The sequence below is a fragment of the Mus pahari genome, chromosome X (assembly GCF_900095145.1).
Source record: "Mus pahari chromosome X, PAHARI_EIJ_v1.1, whole genome shotgun sequence".
Classification (NCBI taxonomy): Eukaryota; Metazoa; Chordata; class Mammalia; order Rodentia; family Muridae; genus Mus; species Mus pahari.
The window spans coordinates 43,708,763-43,733,031 of NC_034613.1; the positions used below are offsets into that span (position 1 = coordinate 43,708,763).

The 24,269-nt window shown below is 41.6% G+C and overlaps 1 protein-coding gene across 1 annotated transcript in view; it reads right to left on the bottom strand.

Moving 5' to 3' along the window:
• The window catches only part of Plac1 (placenta enriched 1), a 167,080-nt gene extending 144,916 nt beyond the window's left edge, over positions 1-22,164 (bottom strand). The window contains exon 1 of the mRNA XM_021188568.2: positions 22,090-22,164. The gene's annotated coding sequence lies outside the window, so the exon portion shown is untranslated. The remainder of the gene's footprint in view (positions 1-22,089) is intronic.
• Positions 22,165-24,269: the final 2,105 nt, after the last annotated feature.

Below are 24,269 nucleotides of genomic sequence, written 5' to 3' on the forward strand. Positions count from 1 at the left end.
GAGAGAGAGAGAGAGAGAGAGAGAGAGAGAGAGAGAGAGAGAGAGAGAGAGAGAATGAGAATGTGTACAGGTCAGAGAACAACTTTCAAGAGTCAGATCTCCCTTTCTAATGTGAGTTCCAAGGCTGGAACTCCTTGGTCTTCTGAGGCAAGCATTTCTCCCCCCCCCCCCGCCCCACTGAGTTGCCTACCTATCTCTTCTTTTGGTTTTGTTGTTGTTGTTGTTGTTTTCAGTTTTTCCAGACAAGGTTTCTTTGTGTAGCCCTGGCTGTCCTGGAACTCACTCTGTAGACCAGGCTGACCTCGAACTCAGAAATCCGCCTGCCTCTGCTTCCAAGTGCTGGGATTAAAGGTGTGCGTCACCACTGCCCAGCTGTTGTTGTTTTTTAAGGGGTCATATGTTGTTCAGACTAGTCCCAAACTCTTTAGGTAGCTTAGCCGGCCTCAAACTCCTTATCCCCCTGCCTTCGCTTCTCGTGTTCTGGGATTACCTGTGTGTACCACCCACCCAGCTTAATTTCTGTTGTTTCAAGCCACTAAATGATAGTCATTTTGCTGAAGCCACAAGCTTATTAGTACAGGAAAGTTAATCCTATGTCTTGTTCTGGTCATTTGTTCTGCTCATATGAGTACCTTGATTTTTTTAAAAAATTCAACATGTTAGGCAAAAACATGTTAAGCAAAATAAGCCAGACTAAAAGAGACAGATGTTGCATGTTTTCTTTAATGTGGAGGATCTAGATGTAAATATAAATATAAATATAAATATAAATATAAATATAAATGATATGGCATGAAGGTAGAAGGGAGAGGAAGAGATTGCATGGAGGGGAGAGAGAGGAATGGGGGGCATAATACCCTGGTTTTCTCCTATGGACACATGTCATGTGGAAGCAGTGGGGAGGGAAAGGTGGGACTATCAGCTGAGGAGGGTCCAGGTAGCAGAAACATGAATAAAAGCAAGTTACCACCCCTGAAAATGCCATAATGAAACCCATTATTTGGCACACAAATTGCAAAAAGGAATACACCAGGAGGATCTTTGCATTTGCAAACAGTCCTTCCAGAGATGAGGAGAATAACTAAAGACAAGCTAAAGAGTAAGGCACAGTGCTCAGTGCCTGCAGAGCCAACTACTTAGGAGGCTGGGCAGGGGTGTTCTGAGCCAGAAGGCGAAGCAAGCCTGCACAGCATAAGGACACTTAATCTAAAGCAAAGAAAAGTTCAAGTTGTCCACTGATGATTCACGGTCCTTTTTCCATGTACACTATACTTCAGTGAAAATCTATTTTAAAAGATGATGATTCTGTAATCTATTTTCCAAGTACTCACCACTTTGAATAAACAGAGGCTAGCTTTACGAGTTTTTTTCCTTTTTCCTTTGAATTATATGAGGTTCTGTTGTTTGTGTTTGAGCCTTGCTCTACAATAGGAGGCACCCCCACCCCATTTTTTTAAAGACCGGATTTCACATATCCGGGCATGGGGGTGGGGGTCTTGAACTCACTATGTAGCCAAGTCTAGCCTTAGATTCTTGATCTTTCTACTTCTACCTCCAGTTTGTTGAGATACATGTTTGTACCATCATGCTCACTTTATATGGTGCTGATAATTGAATCCAGCTTTGTGCACACTACGCAAACGATCTACCAATTGAGTTGCAGCTTCAGCCTCAGCAACTCCTTGTTATCAAATAAAAAAGCATACACATACACACACAAACACCACACACACACCACACCACATGCAGAACATCATCCACACATCTGCACACCCCACACACATCCACATCCATACACACACACCATACCACATACATACACACACATCACAGACACAGATATCATATCACAGCTTACATGCAACATCCCACACACATACATACCACACTGCGTACACACACCATACACACACACTCACCACACATACCACTGTCTCTCTCTCTCTCTCACACACACACACACATACTACAGACACAGATATCACATCACACCACACACACAGAAATCACACACGTACATACCACCCAGCAGACACACACCCATACACACCCATACACTCAGCACACACACACACCATACACACTCACCACATCACACACACCACACCCACAGCCACACACATACACTCACCACACAAACCACATACACTCAGCACACACACACACACACACACACACACACACAACTTTGGACTAGGAAATCCAGCTTAGCAGCAGAGTGTGTGCTTAGCATATCTTAAGTCCTAAGTTTCACCTGAAGCCTACCTTTCCACATAACAGTACACTTCTCACAGGCCTCCCTCCCACTCTAGCACAATGAAACCACGATGCCACTGCTAATGTGAAAACATCCGATTTATATGGGCTTTTCTCTTCCTGAAGTAGGTAACAGAATGCTGAAGAGACAACACGTGTCTGGATGTCTTGGGTTGGGAGTAGACATGTTCAATCAGAGAGGACCGACTGAGTGGTCAGCGCTTTATTTATGCTCAAAGTAGACCAGTTGTGACCCAATTGTGATGAACAACAATTTTTTTCAAACTCTACCTAACTTCATCTTGTCTGACAATTCTACAGTGTGTTAGAGCAAGAAGCTTTCCATAGTGTTGTTAAGAATAAGATTCAAAGATTCAAAGACAGTTTCCTTGTCCTGAGTGGGAGGGGGGGCACACTTGGCAAAATGGAGGTTTCTTATTTTTCCAAAAGAATGAAATGCCTCCAAACTGAGCATGTTTTCCATCTTCCACTCTTTCCCAGCCCAGGCAGATGATTCTGAACACACACTCTCCTCTCACTGGCTCTGAAGAAGCTAGCGCTTGCCAGAACCGTGGACTCAAGGCGAAAGCCAAGTGCAGATGGAAGTGGCTGAGCAGAGCAGGCCCAAATTCCCTCAGCAGGGATTACTGCGGAACAAAGCTGGCGGGGTGCAGATTTCAAACAGTCACAGGTGCAGAGAGGCCCAGGGTGGAAGCTCCAAGAAAGGGGTTTGGGAAAGGGTGTTTTCCCACCCTCGTTCAGGCACCTCTCTGGCGCGTTGGTTTAAAGGGGGCCATTGCTGCCTGAGTACAAGCACCGAAGGTGTAAGTTCAAGGGGACCTCATCACTGAAGATGAGCACACAGGCCTACTCTTGCCTCCATGAGAAGATTGGCCCTCCCTCACTAATCTTGCCCTGGCACTGAGAACACAGAATGTGAACACCCTGACTGGGACATTGAAGAAAACTGGAAGAATACAGATTGGGCTTTAGTTTTCAACTCGGGGAGGACTTTGGAAAGCCAAAGAAGGAGCAGGCCAGGTGTGGTAATCGCTGAAATCCCAGCACTCTGGAGGTTGAGGCAGGAGAATTGCTGCCTGTTTGAGGCCAACCCACACTACATAGTGAAACCTTGCCTTAGAACACTAAACAAATTAGTAAATGAAATGAAATCAAGTTAAAATAACACTGAAAAAAACTAAGAAAAATGACCGAGTAGAGGCAGACAACCTTTGGCAGTGACTTGGGCGATGACTTCCTTAAGAAGCTAAATTAGGTTCAAATTGAGTCCTCTAAGTCCTCTCTCCACCGAACTCCCGAAATGGGTGTGTTTTCTTCTGAACAAATGTCCTGTCTTTTCCCTCTCTGAATACAAGCAACGACCACAAGAGCTGGGCCTCCTGTTTATTTCTGTTGTCACCTTTGAGCTCTTGTCATCTACATGCAGCTGTTAATATTTAAAAAAAAAAGACACAAGAAAAAATGAAAGCAAGTGAAGACAGACGTGAATGGCTGTGTATTCCAAATTAAGTCACTCTTGGATGGCCAGAACAGCATCTTCTTCAGCAAGATGAAAAGCTGTACTAAAGAATGAGAGAGAGAGAGACAGAGAGAGAGAGAGAGAGAGAGACAGAGACAGAGACAGAGACAGACAGAGACAGAAAGAAGGGTGGAATGAGAGTAAAAAGTGGGGCCAGGCGTGGTGGCGCACGCCTTTAATCCCAGCACTCGGGAAACAGAGGCAGAGGCAGGCAGATTTCTGAGTTCGAGGCCAGCCTGGTCTACAAAGTGAGTTCCAGGACAGCCAGAGCTATACTGAGAATCCCTGTCTCACCCCCCCCAAAAAAAGAGTAAAAAGTGGGAAAAAAAACCTACTCCATAGAGGGTAGAGAAAGACTAGCAATGCTTGGGAGCACAGATAATAAGTAACCAAGTTGACAAGACGTCAGAACATTAGGTAATGTGAAATGTTCAGCCTGAAACCTTGACTCCAACATGGAGTGCATATTTTCCCCTTAATTCGGTTTTGTCTGTGAGGCCTTCCAGCCAAATGTTCTAACTGAAAGCCCTTGAGGAAAGCCGGCACATGAGACAATGGCTCATAATTCCATTCTATCAGCATTCGCTGACTGTGGACTACGTGCTCATTCTGTTTTGTGTTGTGCTGAAAGTGTACGGAACAAAAGACACAGTCGGGACAGGCAAGAAGCTTACTGTGTGGCACGTGCAGAGCCTAACAGAAAACAGTAAAAACCATTTGATAGGAAAATAAAGGCCCAGGGCTAGTAAGATAACTTAGTGGGCAAAGGTGCTGGCACTCAAACATGATGATCTAAGTTCAAGTCTCAGAACCCACATGGTAAGAGGAGATGTGTGCACAGATGCATGAACACACATGCATATACATCATATATACATACATACACAAATAAATAAGTTCATGTAGTTTTTTATTTTTTTTAAGAAAAGGAAGACATAGGAACAGCAAGATGTCTCAGCATATAGAGATACATGTAGCCAAACCTGTTAAGTTCAGTTTGACACCTGACAAACATGGAAGGAGAGAATTGTATTTATTTGTTTATTATTTTCATATGAGTGTGTGTGTGTGTGTGTGTGTGTGTGTGTGTGTGCACTAAATAGGTTTAGTGCACCACATCATGTCTGTGTAGCAGCCCTTGTAGGCTAGAGGAGGATGTTGGAGTCCTAGGAACTAGAGTGACAGGTGCTTGTGAGGAGCCAGGTGGGTGCTGGAGACTGACCCAGAATCTTCCACAACAGCAGCGAGCACTTTAACCACTGAGCCGTAGCTCCAGTCCTTTGTTACTGCAGTTGTTGTTGTTTGTTTTTTTGCTCTAATCATTAAAAACTTTGCAATGGCCACCAAGGTTTAGAGAAGTTCACAGTTATGAGTCTCTGCATAGGCCTCATATCAGTCTACCACTGTTCAATTAGATATTCGGTGCTTCGCACTTTGTTAGATTTGCGTTCTCAATATTTTATAACATTTTAGATGTATTTCTTTGATTTTTTACACGTATGAGTGGCTGGGCTGCATTTATGTATGTGCATCCCTGGCTCCTGTGGAAGCCAGAAGAGAGTGTCCATGTCCCTAGAACTGAAGTTACAGTTCTGAGCAACCATGTGGGTCCTGGGAATGGAATCTGGGTGCTCTGCAGGAGCAACAAGTACTGCTATGGATTGGACCATCTCTCCAGCCTCTTCCCCTGCCCCACCCCCAGCCCCAGTTTTCGAGACAGGGTTTCTCTATGCAGCTCTCATTGTCCTGGAACTCACTCTGTAGACCAGGCTGGCCTTAAACTCAGAGATCCACCTGCCTCTGCCTCTAAATGCTGGGATTAAACTGGATACTACTACTGCCCGGCCTCTTCTGTTTTCTTAAAGACAGACTCTAAGTATGTAACCCAGGCTATCCTGGCACTCTTTACACTCCTCCCTCAGTCTCCCTAGAGTTAGGATTAGAGACCTATACTATCTATCAGCTCTTTCCTCCTTTGTTTTTCTTATATATATGTTTGCATGTGATGAAAGGTCTTTCCTCAGAGGCCCACAATTTTCCTTTAGCTTTAAATGCTATGCACTAGGTCATATACCCATTCCCAAACTGAACCTTAGAACCAGGTAGATCTGAAATATCCCAGGAGCATAAAATTCCCAAGACTGACTCAGGCCGATTACACTCCATCTGCAGGAGTTGGAAGCAGTAGTCAAAACTATTTTGCTAAACAAGGTTCAAATTAGATGGAAAGTTATCAGGACCACAATGGCCACCACCATAAGCATAGTGTAGCTGAGTTCCTTAATTCTAGAGATAATGAAAAAATAGCCCTGCTACAAGCCATTGGCCTCTCCCTGAGAGCCAGCTGAAGTTAAGGTCTACCCCAGTGACCTCTTTGAAACTATAGTCATATCCGGAGTAACAGGAATGCCACTGCCTGGAAAAACAGGCTCCTTTTCTAAACCGGGCTTTCCCTTCTGGCCAGACTGCTTGGTCCATAACTTCAGTTGATAGGATCTTTGGGAGAGGTTTCCTTGGCCTTTTGTTTGAATGTTGTGCCCCCTTTATGATTCTATACATGAATAGGAAACCAGCCCATTCCAGCTATGTCAGGACCCTGATTAATGCCTTAGTAGCAAGCACGATCCAGGCCATAGGGAGCTGGCCTCCTTCCTTTCCCAGAAGGAAACTAACCCACTCTCCCTTTGTTTGAAGGTGCTGGGCTAAAAAACACCAGCATCAATTTCAGAGGGAGGTGGGGGTGGAGGACAATAATCTGCCTTCTTCTCTGCTCCTCTGTTCTTTTTGTTAACTTGGAAATAAATCAGACTTGAGAAGGGAAGATTCATCCAAGACAAGGTACATAGCCACAGACAAAGCTTCAAAACTCAGTCACAGGCAAGGCTGCAGAACACATTGGACCCCTGGTTCTGGGGGTGTGCAACCTAGGAAAGGCCTGTGGACCTTAGGGTGCAACTCTCACCATCTACTTCTTCCTTGGCCTGCTTCTAATTTTCCAAATTCCCACACCTCCTTGTCTGCCCTCTGCCTTGTCTTTCCTGGGCGGTGACCTGCTCTTTCTCCCCTCGCCTGTCTGGCTAACTGCCTCATCATCCCAATAGACATGAAGGTACCCTTTACATCTCTGCTTTGGGTCTATTTTCCCTGTTTTTCTGGAGTTCAAATTAACGACTTTATAAACGTTTTGGTAAATGGAGATATAGAAGCTAGATAGGATTGTGGTCATTTTGGCCCTCATTTTTCTTGCTGCTTACAGAGTAGGAAAATTCAGTGCTGTTTTTGGATTTGACCCAATACCTTTTCTGTCCAGAATGCCAATAATTCACTCTCCAAGTGACTTGTTTGGCTCCACTGACCATATCATATACCATATATTACAGATAATTTATCACAGTCATTGGTAAAGCTGACCACTGTCCAAACTCCACTCATGTGCCCCAGCGTCAATGCTGCCAGAGGCAAGCATCCATTCACGTTAGGGAGATGTGGTGGGCTGTTAAACCAATCTACATTATTTGAGGCAAAGGAGTGGAAGCAAAGAAACGTCCAGGGTTCTTGGATAAGTATCAGTACAGTTGCTTTTGGACTGCAAATACTTAAAAAATTGCCTTTTCAACATGACTTAGGATTTGTTTTTCAAATCCTGTGAAATGTTGTGTACAGACCATTTTGCTCAATGTTGAGTGAGCTACAGGGTTGGAGTAGTGAGGGATACATACCATATACTCTGAAGAAATGTTGAACAGACCAAGTCACAGGATAGACTATACCACTGACGTAGCCGACTTTATCCTTGTTGATGTAGAACAGCTTAACTTATTTCTAAGCATTGCCCTTGGGCCTTTTCATTTAGGACAATGACATACTCAGGAAAAGTTGGGGTGGAACACCACTAGCCATCTAGAGTTAAGAAAAACCTCTCATTAACCTATAGCTACTCTATACCCAAAAGTTCAGTTACTCGCTTGCTGTGTGGCCAGAGTTGAACTATTGCTGAGAAAGGAAGATAAATGTAAACAGGGGTGGGAAGAATGTTGATAAGCCCTCCCTGGGAAACATGCTGTTATATTCCAAGTTGCCTGGTCACTGAATTTAGGAAGTTTAGAAGAAGACATTATTTTGTTTGGTGACCTATAGTGAAGCTTGCACTCTGCCAAAGAAGAGAAAATAAATGTCTGGGGGAGGATACTGGGACTCTCCTTAAGAAAGTCTCTGCTGGGCTGGTGAGATGGCTCAGCAGGTAAGAGCACCCGACTGCTCTTCCAAAGGTGCAGAGTTCAAATCCCAGCAACCACATGGTGGCTCACAACCATCTTTAACGAGATCTGACTCTCTCTTCTGGAGTGTCTGAAGACAGTTACAGTGTACTTACATATAATAAATAAATAAATCTTAAAAAAAAAAAAAAGAAAGTCTCTGCTGGTCATTCAGCTTATTAATTTTTAAAAGAAAGATTATGGGGTCAGAAGAGAACCATAGCATGAAAGTCAGGAAATTTGCTATAAGTGGGACCGTAAGCAGATACAGGGAGAACACTGGCTTCTGGAAACCCACCAGTGGCATTTATAATAACAACAGTGGCATGATTGTTTTGTGTGATGCGACTTAACTCTTCTTCAAATCACTTTCACATTTTCTACCATAAAACCATAGCACCCTAAGCACAGGGTCGAAAAGTAGCATCGAGTTGTGATCATTCCTAGTACTCAAGAAACAGGCCAGCCTGTGGTGTATGGAGAGACAGTGTCTTCCAAAGGAAGAATGAGATGGAGGGAAAGAAGAAAGGAGAGAAGGAAGAGAGCTAGAGAAGAAACTAGTCAATGTAATATCTAGTCAACGCTGCTCTTCCAGAGGTCCCAGGTTCAATTCTAGAACATTTGACGTGGCTCACAACCATCTGTAATTCCAGTTCCAGAGATCCAATGTCCTCTTCTGGTCTCACTGGCCCCTACATGCATGTGGTGCACAAACAAACAAACATGTGTGAAAGCAGGGGCACTCAAGACACATGCAAAATTAATCCTAAAGATACACACTGAGAAGGTTGTATGTATGTACTTAGGGATACACACACAGAGAGACACACCACACACACACCACACACACAAACACACACACACACACACACATATATATATATATATATATATATATATATATATATATATATATATACTAAAAAAGAGAGCAAGGAGGGGTATAGAGGAAGGTTTAGAAGGAGGAAAGGGAAGAAAGAAATAAAATAAAATTTAAAAATAAGGATTTTAAAAAAGATGTATTTATTTTTATTTTGTGTATGGGTGTGTTGCCTGCATTTATGTCTGCATACCATTTGCACACAGCACCTGCTGAGGCCAAAAAACGTCATTGGATTCCTGGAACTGAAGTTACAGATGGTTGTGAGCTACTGGGTTGGTGCTGAAAATTGAACCTGGATCCTTTGAAAGAGCAGGCAGTGTTCTTAGTCACTGAGCCATCTCTTCAGCCCCTTTCTCTTTTTAAAGATTTATTTTGATTTCTCTGTATATGTGTCTCTGTGTGTGATGTGCACATGAGTGTAGTGTCTGTGGAGTCCTGAAGAGGACATCAGATCCCTGGAGCTGAAGTTACAGGAAGTTGGTTGCGAGCACCCGACTAAGAGAATTTTTGCTGGTAAGAAAAATATAAATCAAACAAAACATATGTCAAGCCATAATGATTCCCAAAGCTACACTTTCGAATGAACTCTTGTACACACTAAGTGAGGCTCAAATTAAATGAAAATAGTAAAAGTCCACAGATAAGTTAAAACCAAACAGTTGTTAAAATGCAATACGGAATCTCGTGTTCTTTAAATATATTCCCTAAAGAGCAAATTGACTTCAGAGATTACATATTCAAAAAGTTCTTTTTTGTGTGTGAATTTGCTGGTCTACTCTGCCCAGTGTTTTTATAGGAAGAATACTCCAATGAGATATGGCTGGATGGGAAGTGGCCTCTGAACAACCTAAACAGTTTTGCCTTTTAGATGAAAAGCTTTAATCTTTATACATTAGGAACATGCTGGGTTCTACTCTTAGCAATTTTAACTTCATCTTTGAAAACTTCATTTACTTCTGGCCCCTGTAGTTACTAAGGCAGCTTGACTTCTTCTTCTTCTTCTTCTTCTTCTTCTTCTTCTTCTTCTTCTTCTTCTTCTTCTTCTTCTTCTTCTTCTTCTTCTTCTTCTTCTTCTTCTTCTTCTTCTTCTTCTTCTTCTTCTTCTTTAATCAGGGCTTAAATGGAGAAGCCTTGATATTTTATAGCAGATTGCATTTCTTCTCCTTTCAAATTATTTTGTTATTTTGTGTCTGTATACATGCATATGTGTATGCTAGTGACTTTTCTATTAGTGTGATCAATACAACATATAGAAGAAAGAACCTATCAGGCTTCCAGCTTCAGAGGGTTAATCTATGACCATCATAGTGGGGAGTGTGACAGGATAGGCAGGCATGGTGCTGGAGCAGTACTGAGAGAGCTACATCCTGATTCATAAGCACTAGGCAGAGAGAGTGCTAACTGAGAATGGCCTAGGTTTTTGAAATCTTTAAGTCCACCCCCTAGTAATACAACAAGGACACATCCACTAATCCTTTCTAAACAGTTCTACCAACTAGTGATCAAACATTCAAATATATCAGTCTATAGGGGTCACTATCATGCAAACCACCACAGTGTGTGCACGTATGGGCAGGCATGCACGTGCAAACAGCACATGCAGAGATTAGTCTTCGGAGGGACTTTGTTCCTTCCACTGTGGGATCTGGGGTTTGAACTGAAGTCAAGCTGTCAATCTTACATGGCACTTTTTACCAATGGGGCCATCCCGCTGCTCTGAACTGCTTTTCTTTATGCATAAAATGACTGGGAAGAAAGGAAATGACGTAGGTCCTATATTGGCAAGTTAAGGAGCCAACATCTGTTTTATTTCCCTTAAAGCCTTGGCTGGGATGATAAAGAATGGAGAGACCATGATGCTCTTTTCTGACCACCAGGCTATAATAAATGAGATGTGTGCTCAGTTTTAATCTTATATTGGAGGAAATGTTCTAATAAGGATTACTCATAATGGGCTTTTGACACATTTTTGCCACTTCCAAAAGTATGGGGATGCAAAGAAAACGAGAAGCAAAGCCTAACAGGAAAGCCTAATTAAAAGACTTTTTCCTGTACTTAAAAATATGAAACTGAGTCAGGCTTAGTGGTATAGACATAAATCCCAGATACTCAAGAGACAAGAGGACTGAAACTCATGGCCCTTATGGACAACACAGAATGAATTCAAGAACAGCTTGGTTAGTTTAGTGAGACCCTGTCTCAAGATCAGAAGAGGGTTGGGGATATACAGTATACTTGCCTAGCACGTGTATGACACTAAGTAGAGCAAACAAGAGAAAGACTGAAGAAATGATTCTGTTTTTAAAAAAGAAAGTTTTTTAAACTTCTGTATAATTCCTAGGCTTCAAGAACTCCTTTAAAGTTCACAATTTTTAGAAACATACAGAAAATTCTATCTAATCAGTTTCTATATGCTCATCACTTTATTTTTCTTCTTCTGTACAAACGTATCCATTTTGTTAAAAGGTTTCTCTTGACCCTGTCTCCCATCCCAAGAACATCTACAAAGGGTACTTGTTAAATAGGAATGGATTTGCACTACACTATCTTAAAATGTTATACTTCTTGTGTCTATGTGGAAACCCTTATCATCTCTAGTCCCATCATCAGATGGTGGTGAGCAAGCAATAGAATCTGCCAGGTCACCTTACCTGGACCACATCAAGGATTAGATTTACCAGAAATAAACAAAATTAGGTAGGAAATATTTAAATTATAAAATGCAGCTCTTGGAATACACTTGAGCTTAACTTTCTAGGATTAAACTACACAACAACCCCCTTATATAGCCTTTAATTTTTTCTTGTTTCATAAGAAACTTTCTCTGGAATAAGCGCCCAAGTGGCCTCATGTACATTTGAGTCATGTTGGGCCACTTCAACTAACCATCATGCTGCCAACTTAACGTTTATTTCCATCACTGTCCTGTCGTTCTTTATATGGTGAATAGTCTAACTTTCCTCCTCAGCCCCAACTCAGTCCTCTTACTCACAACTTGACAATTAGATTGATGAAAAATTGAAACTGTGGTCAGGATCCCCCACCCCCAACAATGAGCAGTCTTTGAACACATCCCATCAGGTGAAGATGTTTTTTACGTCGTATTGATTGTGCATGGTTGGAAGAAAATGCATGTGTGATGGTCTGTGTGAGGAGGTCAGAGGAACATTTAATAGGGTCTGTTCTGTCCTACCTTTATGTAAGTTCTAGGGGCCTAAGTTGGGTCATGAGACTTTCACTGCAAGTGCTTTGCCCATTGGTCTTGCTGGTCTCAGATGATTTTTTTTCCTGAATATTGTTTCTTTCCAGTCTGCTCTAGAATTTCTCTGTTCCCACTTTCTTACTTCCATTTTTAACCTTTCTCTTGTTTATCCTACATGTGGCTATTTAAGTGGAAGGAAATTAAAATGAATCTGATGTATAAGTTCAGTTTTGTCATTGTGTTAGCCACATTTCAAGTTTTCAATAACCCCGGCTACTGAATGGGATATCATAAACTTAGCACACTATTATCACCACAGACAATTCTACTGAACAACATTGCTTGGTAGGGTTCCCTGATTTCTTTCTTATGTCATAGTCTACTGATCTTTTTATCCAACAGCAGTGAGAGCCATTACACAGGGACTCTCCTACTCTCCTAGTCACCCAGAGCCTTAGGATGCCACCAAAGTTTTAGAGTAAGTGCAACTTTCCTTTCTTGGTCTTGCAGGATCTGTCTAGTCTGCAAAAATGAATCTGACTAAGACTCTGGCAGCATCCTTCATTGCTTCTTCAATCATCACCCTCCAAAAATGTCTCTTCTGCTCTGTTCCTCCTACCTCATGTCTCTTTCACATCACCAATGCTAAAGAAGTGCTGGTTAGGGGGCTGGTGAGATGGCTCAGTGGGTAAGAGCACCCGACTGCTCTTCCAAAGGTCCGGAGTTCAAATCCCAGCAACCACATGGTGGCTCACAATCATCCATAACAAGATCTGACTCCCTCTGGAGTGTCTGAAGACAGCTACAGTGTACTTACATATAATAAATAAATAAATAAATCTTTAAAAAAAAAAAAGAAGTGCTGGTTAAATAAGGCAATATATTTGCTTCCCAGGTCACTCACTCTGCTAGAAGCTTTCCTCCTACCTTCCGTCCATCTTCATGGTCTAGGTTTCTGCTCTTCAGTCAGCCCTCTTCTTGTGAGCTCACCTTCTCTTCATTGACTTTATCTGCTCATGAATATGGGTTATTGCTGGCCTATTCAGCAGAGGTAAGATATGAAAGCAGCCTAGATAGCCACAAACACATGAAAGACTAACAAAAAATGTTTTATATATATATATATATATATATATATATATATATATATATATGCCATAAAGAAACAATAAAACTGATTTTCTTTTTTATCCACAGGTTCTAATGCCTTCTTCTGACCCCTGCAGTCACTCACCAGGCACACACATGGTGTGGTGCACACACATACATACAGGCAAATATAAACATAAAAATGTTCAAACTCTTTCCCAAGAATTAAAAAAAAATGAATAAACTTTTAAAAACAAACATACAAAACTGAGTCTCAATCTTACCATTTAAGTGACTAATTCTCACCTATAAGACTGACGTTACAGAAAAAGCACTATGAGTAAATGTTTACATTATCCAAGAACGGCGCCAGTGAGTGATCCAGTGAAACTTGTCTCCGCACTCCAGTTAGCTCTGCTCTTGCACCACCATGGGGGACATCTAACTCTGAGAAGTAGTCTGTCCTTTCTTTGGAAGCTGTGTGGAGAACTGAGGCTGTGGAGTGACTGAGAGAAAACCTGGAAACTAAAAGGCACGGGACATCCCTAGTCAAAGGAAGAGAGCTACTTTGCCCAGCCATAGTCCTTTCTTCAGACTAATCTCTCAAGGCTTGGAAATTCCTCCCCCTTTCCCTGTTTCTCCCTTTTTGAAGGAACAGGGGAATGGGTTAACAGCTTCTCTGTTGCTTCTTTCTGGAGACCCCCACAATTGCTGCAGATCGTAATGGAACACCGGTCACTCCCACCAGGACAATACCATGCCAGAAGCCTGGAGCAAATTAGAAGTGGGTGTTAGGTGAAGAAAGCTGACAGGGCAGCACTAGTTCCCTTCTCAAAATGCACACAGAACGTCCACGGCAGCCTGATAGGGAAGGCAGACGCTTTTTCCTGCCTTTGCCTCCCTGCCGCTTTCAGTAAGCACACACATCCACACATCGCTGTGCTGATTACAAAGCTGAGCACATGGTGACTTCGGAATATACAGCTTCTTTGGCTTTGTGAAAATAAAAGAAATGCTGACAATGTGGGATAAGATCCTTGATTTCTCACATGTAACTAAAAGACCAGCAGTCCCTGACCAATGTTCTTAAAGTGTAAATTCAATATTCAAACCCATAAGTGACATTAAGAACACTGGAGAATAAAAAAAAAAAAACAAAACAACAGCAACGGGAGAAATTTACATTGGACATGTGTGGGATGTTCGGATACTTTGTGTTTTTTTTTTTTTTTATAGCTGCAAGGTCAAGGTAGTTTTTCACAGTAATTTGTACAGTTTGCTTATAAAAGAAAAACAGATTTAAGAGAGCGTTCAGCTATGTACAAAATAATCAAAGTTATAAAAATAACTCCCCAAATGAACCCTGACTGTACAATTTAGGTGAAAATTCTATAAAAGGCAGATTGCTTGGGCCAGCTTTTGGTGTACTGGAAGAAAATCAATAGATGAATATAAAAGAAAGAAAAAGAGGAGAAAGGAAAGGAGGAAGGCTTCCTGCTTCACACCTGTAACCCCAGCAGGTTACGGAGCTGAAGGCAAGGTAATCATCATGAGTTCAAGGGCAGCCTGGACTACATCGGTGTTTAATACCGTCGTCCTTGGCTACAGAGTGAGAAACTGTTTCAAAACTAACTGACTAAATTATAAATCAAAATGCAGTAAAATAAAAGTAGAAAAGAAATGGAAAAATCAATAAGTTAATAACTTACTCTTCCAGAAAGGCTCCTTCTCTCCACCTTCTACCAAACAGATTCTGTTGTTAGGTAAACATAAGATAGCAACAACTTATGTACATATATGTACATATACACACACACATATATATATATACACATACACATAGATATGTGCATATTATATATATTATAGTTAAGAGTAAGCTTATGAGCTTATAAAGCAGATGGTAAATTTGCGTCATAGCCTGGAACTGAATGGTTCTTTTGATACAAGGAGCCAATGCAAGTGTACCTGACAGTTTCCTAGCTAAATACAAGCTCTGGCCATACATGTCTCGAAGATGGACAGAATGGAGAAAACTGCAGGACAGAAAAGATGAGCCACAAGCATTGGCATACTGATATTCTTTTACAGTGAGGCTTTGAATTTTCAGCTTTGTGCTTAAACATGTTTTACCAGCAGAAAGTAAACCAACCCGGCTCATAATGCAACATTGGGCTGGCCATCTGGTTTGGAGTCAAGTTTAATAAACCCAGAGACATTAAATCTACTTGTCTAGCACTACAACTAATCAAAGAAAGACTGGTCAAAGCATCAGGGTTGGGAACAAGAGGACATAATTTGTGAATTGTGTAACTAGAGTTTCCATTCCTGTTTAAATTTTGAGAGAGAGAGAGAGAAAGAGAGAGAGAGAGAGAGAGAGAGAGAGAGAGAGAGAGAGAGAGAGAGAGAGAGAGAGAGAGAGAGAGAGAGAGAGAGAGAGAGAGGGGGGGGGGAGAGGGAGAGGGAGAGGGAGAGGGAGAGGGAGAGGTTGATTGATTTCAGGCACATAAAGGTCTGTGCAGCTCATATTTCTCATCCACAAGGAACTGGTGTTTGTTTAATAAGCAACTGGTTCACAACTGGGCTTCAGCTGTCTGACCACATCCTGGAACACGCTGCTGAAGCACACTCAGACCCACACTGACATCTGCAGGTAATTGAAACAGGGCTTTCCAGGACTGGATTCGAGACTCTGGATCCGTACTCGGGCCTTTTAGCTCATCACGGTAGGGTGCTAACCCATCAAATTTCAATATCCTGGATGGCAATGAGTTCCTTTCAAACATATTTTCAGTGTCGAAGTGCTTTCATACAACAAATTAATGCAGCATATAGAAAATGCGCTTGATTTTGCAGCAAAGGCCACAGACACAGCGGTTTCCACCTGATATAAATCCAGCAATTTTTCTTTTCACTGTATACATTTTCCCCCTTTTCACATAGTCTCAAAGTGGCACACAGTACTTTCTCAGTACCTTATGGAAAGATTACTCCCCAAAATCTAAACTCAAATTTGTAGTTATCCTAAGTTCACATCTATCAAAGAGTTTACACACACACACACACACACACACACACACACANACACACACACACCACAATTTACTGTAATAAATCTCTGCTAATCAGCATGCTTATTTATATATTCCATCAAAACTTTAAACCATCTATAAAAATAAGAAGAAAACAGAATTGTGGCAAAAATCAAGTTGCTCCATTCTGCCTAAGCATTCGGTTTTTCTGCAATGCCTTTCAACCCGGCAAAAATGACAAAGTAATGTTTTATTGGGTCTATTTATAATTACTGTGTTAGCAACAATAGGATCTGTTAGCAAGAGGCTCCTTTTACAATGACTATTTTAGAGAAAGCCTGTTTTTCCAGGCTTATAAAAATCAAGTGACTCATTCAACTTCTGAGGCAAAAATCAACATATAAAGAAGGCCTTATTCTATACAGTGCAAACATGTTTTATATATATTTCTATCAAGGATTTCTAGTGGTAAGAAACCAAGAAAACAAGATTGACTGGGTGGGGTTGTGTACACCCGTAATGCCAGCAGTCAGGAGGTAGATGCAGGAAAGGCGTGAGTAGAGTAGGCTATCGCAGGCTGTATAACAATAACAAACCAAGTTAAGAACATTTCTAACATTTCTAAGGGTGAGCATGCTAGTCCACACCTTTAATCTGAACACTTAAGTGACACAGTTATCTGTGAGTTTGAGGCCAGCCTGATCTACATAGTGAGTTCCAGGCCAGCCAGGGTGACACAGTAAGACCTTGTCTCAAAAAAAAATGATTTTAAAAAGAAAGAAAAAGAAAAAGAGGGAGAAGGAGGAAATGGAAAAAAAACCAACCCAAAACAAAACCACGAGGGTAATTGCTAGCTTGAGGGCTCATTAATACATTCCATCAACAGGCACTCATAAATAGAGAGTTGCCCAATTTGGCAACGTGTTCCATTGCAAACATTTACTGAAATTTTTATTTTTGGTGCCCAGAGTGTATTTTCTTAAAGAAATGAAGTTCTAGCGGTTAGAGTTGAGTTGCAAGTTAATTAGCGAAAGTCAAGATACTGTACGTCTGCCGTGAAAGGGTGGAAGCAGTTGTGGCAGTAAGAGGAAACATATGTTGGAATGATTTTTAGCCCTGGTTAGTTCTCAGTGTTCTAGTGTTGCTCCATGAGGACATCATTACAGAAAGATAAGAAAGCAGGACATTTCAAAGCACTTTATATGCTAGTGTCTGATTTCACTTGAGAATTCCCAAGCTTTCTTACTTTTGATGACGGCACATGGTTTATGCACATAGGCACTGCTGAAGGTTTTATTTAACAAATAGAAACATAAATTTGGGAGAAAAAATAGAAGGGAGATACTGGTATGGAAAGAGAGCAAGAACTGAAAGTGGGGAGAGAGCTGGAGAAAATATGCATTTAGATCCCATGCCTTGCCCCCATGTTGTTCACTTTTTTTTTTCAACTAGCATGTGGTGAGCTGTATTAGTGAGTATGAGGACCAAGTCGTCCCATCATTTATTAATTTAATAAATGCTAATTGAGTATTAACATTATACATAGAGTAAAGGATAGCAACCTGAACAAGACAGTCTTGATCACTGTGCCCACAGACATGACACAGCTAGCAGCGTTCTAAGTAAGGAGTTCAGGTTTGTTTCCGGCTATTTGGGTTTGAAGGCTTCAAAACAACAAAACAATAACAAGGAAAAAGAAAAACAAGCAAATAAACATAAATTAATACCTGTAATCCCAGGTACTTAGGGGGTTGAAGCAGAAGGATCATCACAAAACAGAGTCAAGACCAGCATGGTCTATATAGTGAAATCTAAATCAGTTAGGGCTACAATGTAAAAATCCCTCTCTCTGTCTCTCTCTGTCTCTGTGTGTGTGTGTGTGTGTGTGTGTGCACGCGCGCGTGTATGTGTGTGTGTGTGTGTAATTTAAAAAGTTGAGGACCAGTCTAGGCTACAAAGTAAAACTATATCTTCAAAACAAATAAAAATAAATCAGGGATGGAGGAGCCAGGCATGATAGCACAAGCCTGTAATGTAAGCACTTGGGAAGTGGCGGTGAATGGATCAGGAGTTCAAGGCCAGCTTTAGCTACATAGTTTGAGGACAATTTGGGCTACAGAGCGTCCTGTCTAAACCTAAACCTAAACCACACCACACCCACCCACACCCACACCCACCCCACACACACGTGAAGAAAAAGAAAAGAGCGAGTGTAAGTGTCACAAAAGACAAAGCCAGACATTGGATTGCCTCCTGGCATCACAATAACTCCTTTCCACTAGATGGCTGAGGGTAACAGACAGAGGCTCCTGATAATACTGGCTGGAGCCAGGACAGAGCAACTGGTCTCTAAGTGACTTAACTGATAAGTTAACATCAGTCGAGCTGGGCCCTTAACAAAAGAACCATCCAGCTTACACACAGAGCACCGTGGAAAACAAACAATCGTTATTTAAGTCTCTCACAGTTTTAAGGAGGAGGGATAATGTAGGCTATTTTATAATAGCTCATACAAGCTGTGCATGGTAGATCAGTCCTGTAATCCTTGTGTTTGGAAGGCTGAGACAGCAGGACATTTTTAATGATTTTTTTTTTTTACTGTGTATCATTTTAAATCTATTCTTCCATTATGACCACTTGAGAGATTTGTATTTTTTTCACCATAATATTTTTATTGATTATTTAGAAACTTCACATAATGTACCCCAATCACACTCACTATTCAGTCCTTCCAGACTTGCCCACCTCCCTTGCCCCCCCCAACACCAGAAAAAGAAGAAAACAAACCAAAACAAAACCAATTTGTGTTGCCCACATACTCATTGGAGTATGGTCAAATTCCCAGTGGTCAGCCCCTTAGAGAAAACTGAGTCCTTCCCCACCCCCACTCTGCCAGAAACCATCAACTGTGAAGAGCTATACTGCCATTCCACCCTGACTGGCCTCTTCTGATCTCAGAAGCTAAATGGGTCGGTTGGGCACGCTTAGTGCTTGCATGGGAGACAACAGGATTTTTCCGAGGCCAGCTTGAGCCACATTGCAGGCCATATGAGGCTACAGAGAGAGATTCTTTTTCAAAAATAATGTTTCCCTCTATGCCCAAATAAATATGCTACTTATTGTGTAAAATTTTGGGGGGAGAAAAAGAATATGTGGATGCTTTTTTTGTACATGCAAACTTTCTCTGCCAGTATACACAAGAAATGGAAACCAATTGCTTCTGGGGGGAAAGGAGCTAAAGTAGATTGGGAACGTGGGAGGGAATTCATTTAGAATTGAGAATTTAGAAGCATCCGAATACATTTACTATGAATGAATGATATCTATTCTTTATACTGGGGTCTTTCTAGAACCCTCGAATAATATCTAGGGGAAACTAGGAAATCATAAACTGGTATAATCTTTGTAGTTTGAAGGCATGGCTTAAGCAATGTCTATAAAAATATGCAAATACATATGCAATTCACAGACTATCCCTGGGAGAATCTGCCAGAAGCTGTTAGCATTGGTTGCTTCTGAGAAGAGATATATTATACCCTTTTCCCTATATACCCTTTTCACAGGTTGATTTTAATTTTAAATTTTAAATATGATGTTTTATTAATTCATTGAGAATTTCATGCATGCAAACAATGTATCTCGATCATATTCCCCTCCACTCAGCCCCTTAAACTCCTTTCAAATTTACCTTCCCACACTACTCACATCCAACTTTGTGCCCTCTTTTTTTTCTCTCTTTTGTAACCCACTAAGGTCCAATTTGTGCTGCCCATGTGTCTCTGAGTGTGAGCTGTTGATTGGAGCGCAGCCGACCTATTAGGAGCCACACCCTTAAAGAAAACCAAGTCTCCCTCCCCTAGAAGCCATTGATTATCAGTAGTACCTTGACTAGAGGCAGGGGGCGCTCATGAGCCGCACCCCTGCTGGAAACTCACTGTTTTTTTTTTTTTTTTCCTGCAAGTTTTGTGCAGCCAAGCGCAGGGATTTTTAAATACATACTGAACTTGTGTTGTCCTTCTGAAGGGAAACTAAGTGAAAATGCATGCCTTTTGACCTAGCAATGTGTAAGTACCTCTAAGAATCTCTCCTATACATGTTAGTACACAGTTGTAATCTCAGATACTCAACAGGCTGAGGCAGGAGAATCAGAAGTTGGGAGTCCAGTCTCTGACACACAGTGATAATCTTTGCCTCCCCCAAATGATTTTTATACAAATACAGATAGAAACAAAGATAAAAAAACCCTGCTTCGAAAAAGAAAAAAGAAAGAAAGAAACAAACAAAGATAAAGATGTAAGATTCTATAGTTATATACATTAAAATGTTATTAAACAAACTCTTTAATGGGGCAAGTGAGATGGCTCAGTGGGTAAGGAATTTGCCACCAAACCTGATGACCTGAATACAATCCCCCAAGCCCACATGGTGTCAGGAAAGAACTGACTCCCTCAGGGTGTCCTCTGACCTCTACAGACATACTGTGCCATTCTCGACCATGCATGTACACATGAACAAGTAGGAAAGAAAGAAATGTAAAGAGAATTATAGAACCTAAATGACCATCAATTAAGAATCAATTAAAGGGGGGGGGGTGGTGGCGCAATCCCAGCATTTGGGAGGCAGAGGCAGGTGAATTTCTGAGTTTGAGACCAGCCTGGTCTACAGAGTGAGTTCCAGGACAGCCAGGGCTACACAGAGAAACCCTGTCTTGAAAAACCAAAAAAAAAAAAAAAAATCATTTAAAAATGTAGACTGTTCATAAAAGAAAATACTATATAGATATGAAAAGTGAATCCATAATCCACCACCTTGCTCAACTTACAATATATTTTTGTTTGTTACAGGGTCTCACTGTGTAGCCATGACTGCTGTGGAAGTCACTCTATAGACCAGGCTGGCCTGGACCTCACAAAGACCCATCTGCTCTGCTTCCTGGGTACTGGGACTAAAGGTGTGTGCCACCACACCTGGCCAACACAGAATATTCTTGAACTCTCAATGAACACCCCTTCTAGCCATTCATTTTCTTGCCTCAGCTTCCCACATACTGGGATTATAAGCACACAACACTACACATGGCAGAAATCCAGGAATTCTTGGACCTTCACCAACCAACACAGTCCCCTCTCTTTTCAGATCTCCACAGGTCCCTATAAAAGACAAGTATCTAGAGGGCAGAGTCACCCCATTTAGATTCAGTGTAGTCATCTCGTCATCAGAAGACTTAGGCTGAACATTCTTTGGACCCAAGCATCAGGTCTCAGGAACTTGACCAAAGCCTTCTGTCTCTGAGGAATCTATTGCGACCTTAGCTCTCCTTTAATCAGAGAGATAAGTAAGTAAGTATGGACCTCAAGGGCATTTTAGACCCTATCCCCTAAGCCTCCAGCAAGTTCCCTCTTGTCTTTGAAGACAAGATGGGGGTGGTGTTTTAAGAAGGTAAGGGTGAGGGTGAGGCAAGCAGGCCTTTCTTAACATACTTCACAGAGCAAAGAGTAGCACCCCCAAAGGAGAATCCAAAGAAAGACCCCCTAAAAGACTAAGCAGCTTCTCTTTGCCATACATCAACATGACCCACTGGGTTTCTGTATCAGCATTCTTGCATACGCTTATCCCTAAGATCTTGGCCATATTCAAATACTTCTCAGAATCACTGCTTCCCTAGCGCATTTCTTTAGGTCAGCTTTTTCCTTGCTACTTATTTTTAAAACACAGGTCCTTAGAAACCTTATTTTCTACGTTTAGTTCAATAGAATACTTTATACTATTCACATAAATGGAAAATGAGGATCAGAATCCAGAGAGAGGAAGAGAATATTAATAAATATTACCTAAGATAGAACTCCTTGACAAAGGCTCCTCATGCAAGTTCTCCTCAGAGATGTCTGAAAGGCGGGCCTGCAATGCTCCTCCTCCTAGAGGTTATAATGTCTGGGAAATACTTTCCAGGAGATTTTGTTTCAGCTTCTCCTATAGGTTAACATCCTCCTGTGATTTTCTTTTAGCTCCGCCTATAAGTGAGAGTGACATTCTTTCAGCTCCCTCTATAGGTTACAGTGTAGGACTATTAGCCAGCACCATTTTATTGAGTGACTATTCTTTTTCAGATACAGCGCTAACTGCTTGAGATACAGGAGAAAAAGGAAGATAAGCTGTGGATTGAGCCCACGTGGAGAAAGGCAAGCAACAGGGGTGCTATTAGAAGACATAGGACAGACTAAACACACCAATAGTCTCCATCTTCTGAGCCCATCTATTTAAACTAGGAGTTAAAGCACACTGGCAGGGATGTCTCAGGGACTTCCAAATGACCAGAGACAATGGGAAACTATCAGCCCACATGCTAATTGACCTTGGTAATCACTCCTTCCTTTGCTTCAGTGAAGCAGTTGGCTGCAGGGTTTTCTCCTATCTCCCTGCCACCTTCTCTCTTCTTTAACCAGATGCCTAAATGTCGATGCTTGTCAGGGTTTTTCCCTTCGCTGTCTCCTCTTGAAGTTCCTGTTGAAGTCTGCACACATAGCTTCTCCCTAAGTAAGCTAGACTCCCAGACCCCAAAAAGAACACAAAAGCTGTTTCCCTCTCTAACCTCGGTTTCAGCTTTATAGCGTTATATTTCTGCAATGGATCTTTATTCAGCCCAGATCCTTGCTCCATGTACCTAATTCCTGTTTCCATCCCAAGTTTGTTCAATGCTCAGTCTCAAGCCACCGAGTTACATCAACTGCAAGAGCATTCAGCTGAAGATTCAGCTCTAGCTTTCCGAGAAGCCTTCTGGAACCACAGCCTTTACTTTTTATGCCCCAAACACACTCTACTCAGCCCCTTTGCTGCTTGTTGTTGTTGTTATTATTATTATTATTTATTAGATAGGGTCTATGTCTGGGCTTGGTGGCACAAACCTGTAATCCAAGCAACTGGGAGACTGAGACAGGAGGATTGAATTCTATGCCAGTTTGGGCTCCACGGCTAGAAAAAAAAATCTGTCCCCAAACAAACAAAAACTGGAAAGAAAATTTGAGCTGTAAATAGTCAAATATAAATGAAAAGGAACTGGGAGGCATATGGGGTTAATCACTGGTATTTAAAGTGAGATTTTTGTTTGGTTTGTTTTAGCCCATTTCCTTCCTTCTGCAGGGACACCAATTCAGGGAGCCACAAGGTCAGTCCTAGGAGAGGGCTCTTGCTGACAAAGCCCAAAGTGATGGCTGGCAGGACACTGGTTACATATCTTACAAAGAAATGAATTATTTTCCGTTAAAAGAATCAGGTCTCTGCCAGAAAATGGACTTGCAAGTATGTTTAGTGAAGACTCTGAATTGACACTTTTGATGGTGAACTGAAATCAGGGGTACTAGTATGAACTCATGGGTTTTTTTTTCTTTTATTGAGTCAGGGACTAAATAGCCTAGGCTGTTCTGGAACTCAAAATCTTCCTGCCTTTGTTTTCTGAATGCTGGGATTCCAAGTGTGTGCCATAACAGAACTCATGATTTTCAATAAATAGACATATAGTTTGTCCATGAACATTTATAGGGTATACATATGCATGTACTCTCTGGGTTCTGAGGCCTTTGAACAATTATGCCCTGGTGGCAATAATGATCATATCTAGTGCCTTACCAAGTTTTCAACATCACTTTCTATTCAAATGAATCAGAGCTCCTAGAAGAAATGGCTGATCCCAGAGGCTAAGATACAGAAAGTATGAATCTGGGATATCTTGTAATCAACAGCTTAAAACACACACACACACACACACACACACACACACACACACACACACACACACACACACCAGCATCTGGCAACAGGACATAAAAGGGGTTGGAGAGTCTCCCAAGTGCTTAAGAGAACTTGCTACTCTTCCAAAGGGCCCAAGCCGTGTTGCTAGTACCCTACCTAGAGCAGCTCACAACTAATAACTCCAGTTCCAGGGGATCTAAAGTTTCAATGTTTTCCTCCGGCCTCAGCAGGCACCCCATGCACATTTGGTGGAGGGAGGGAGGGA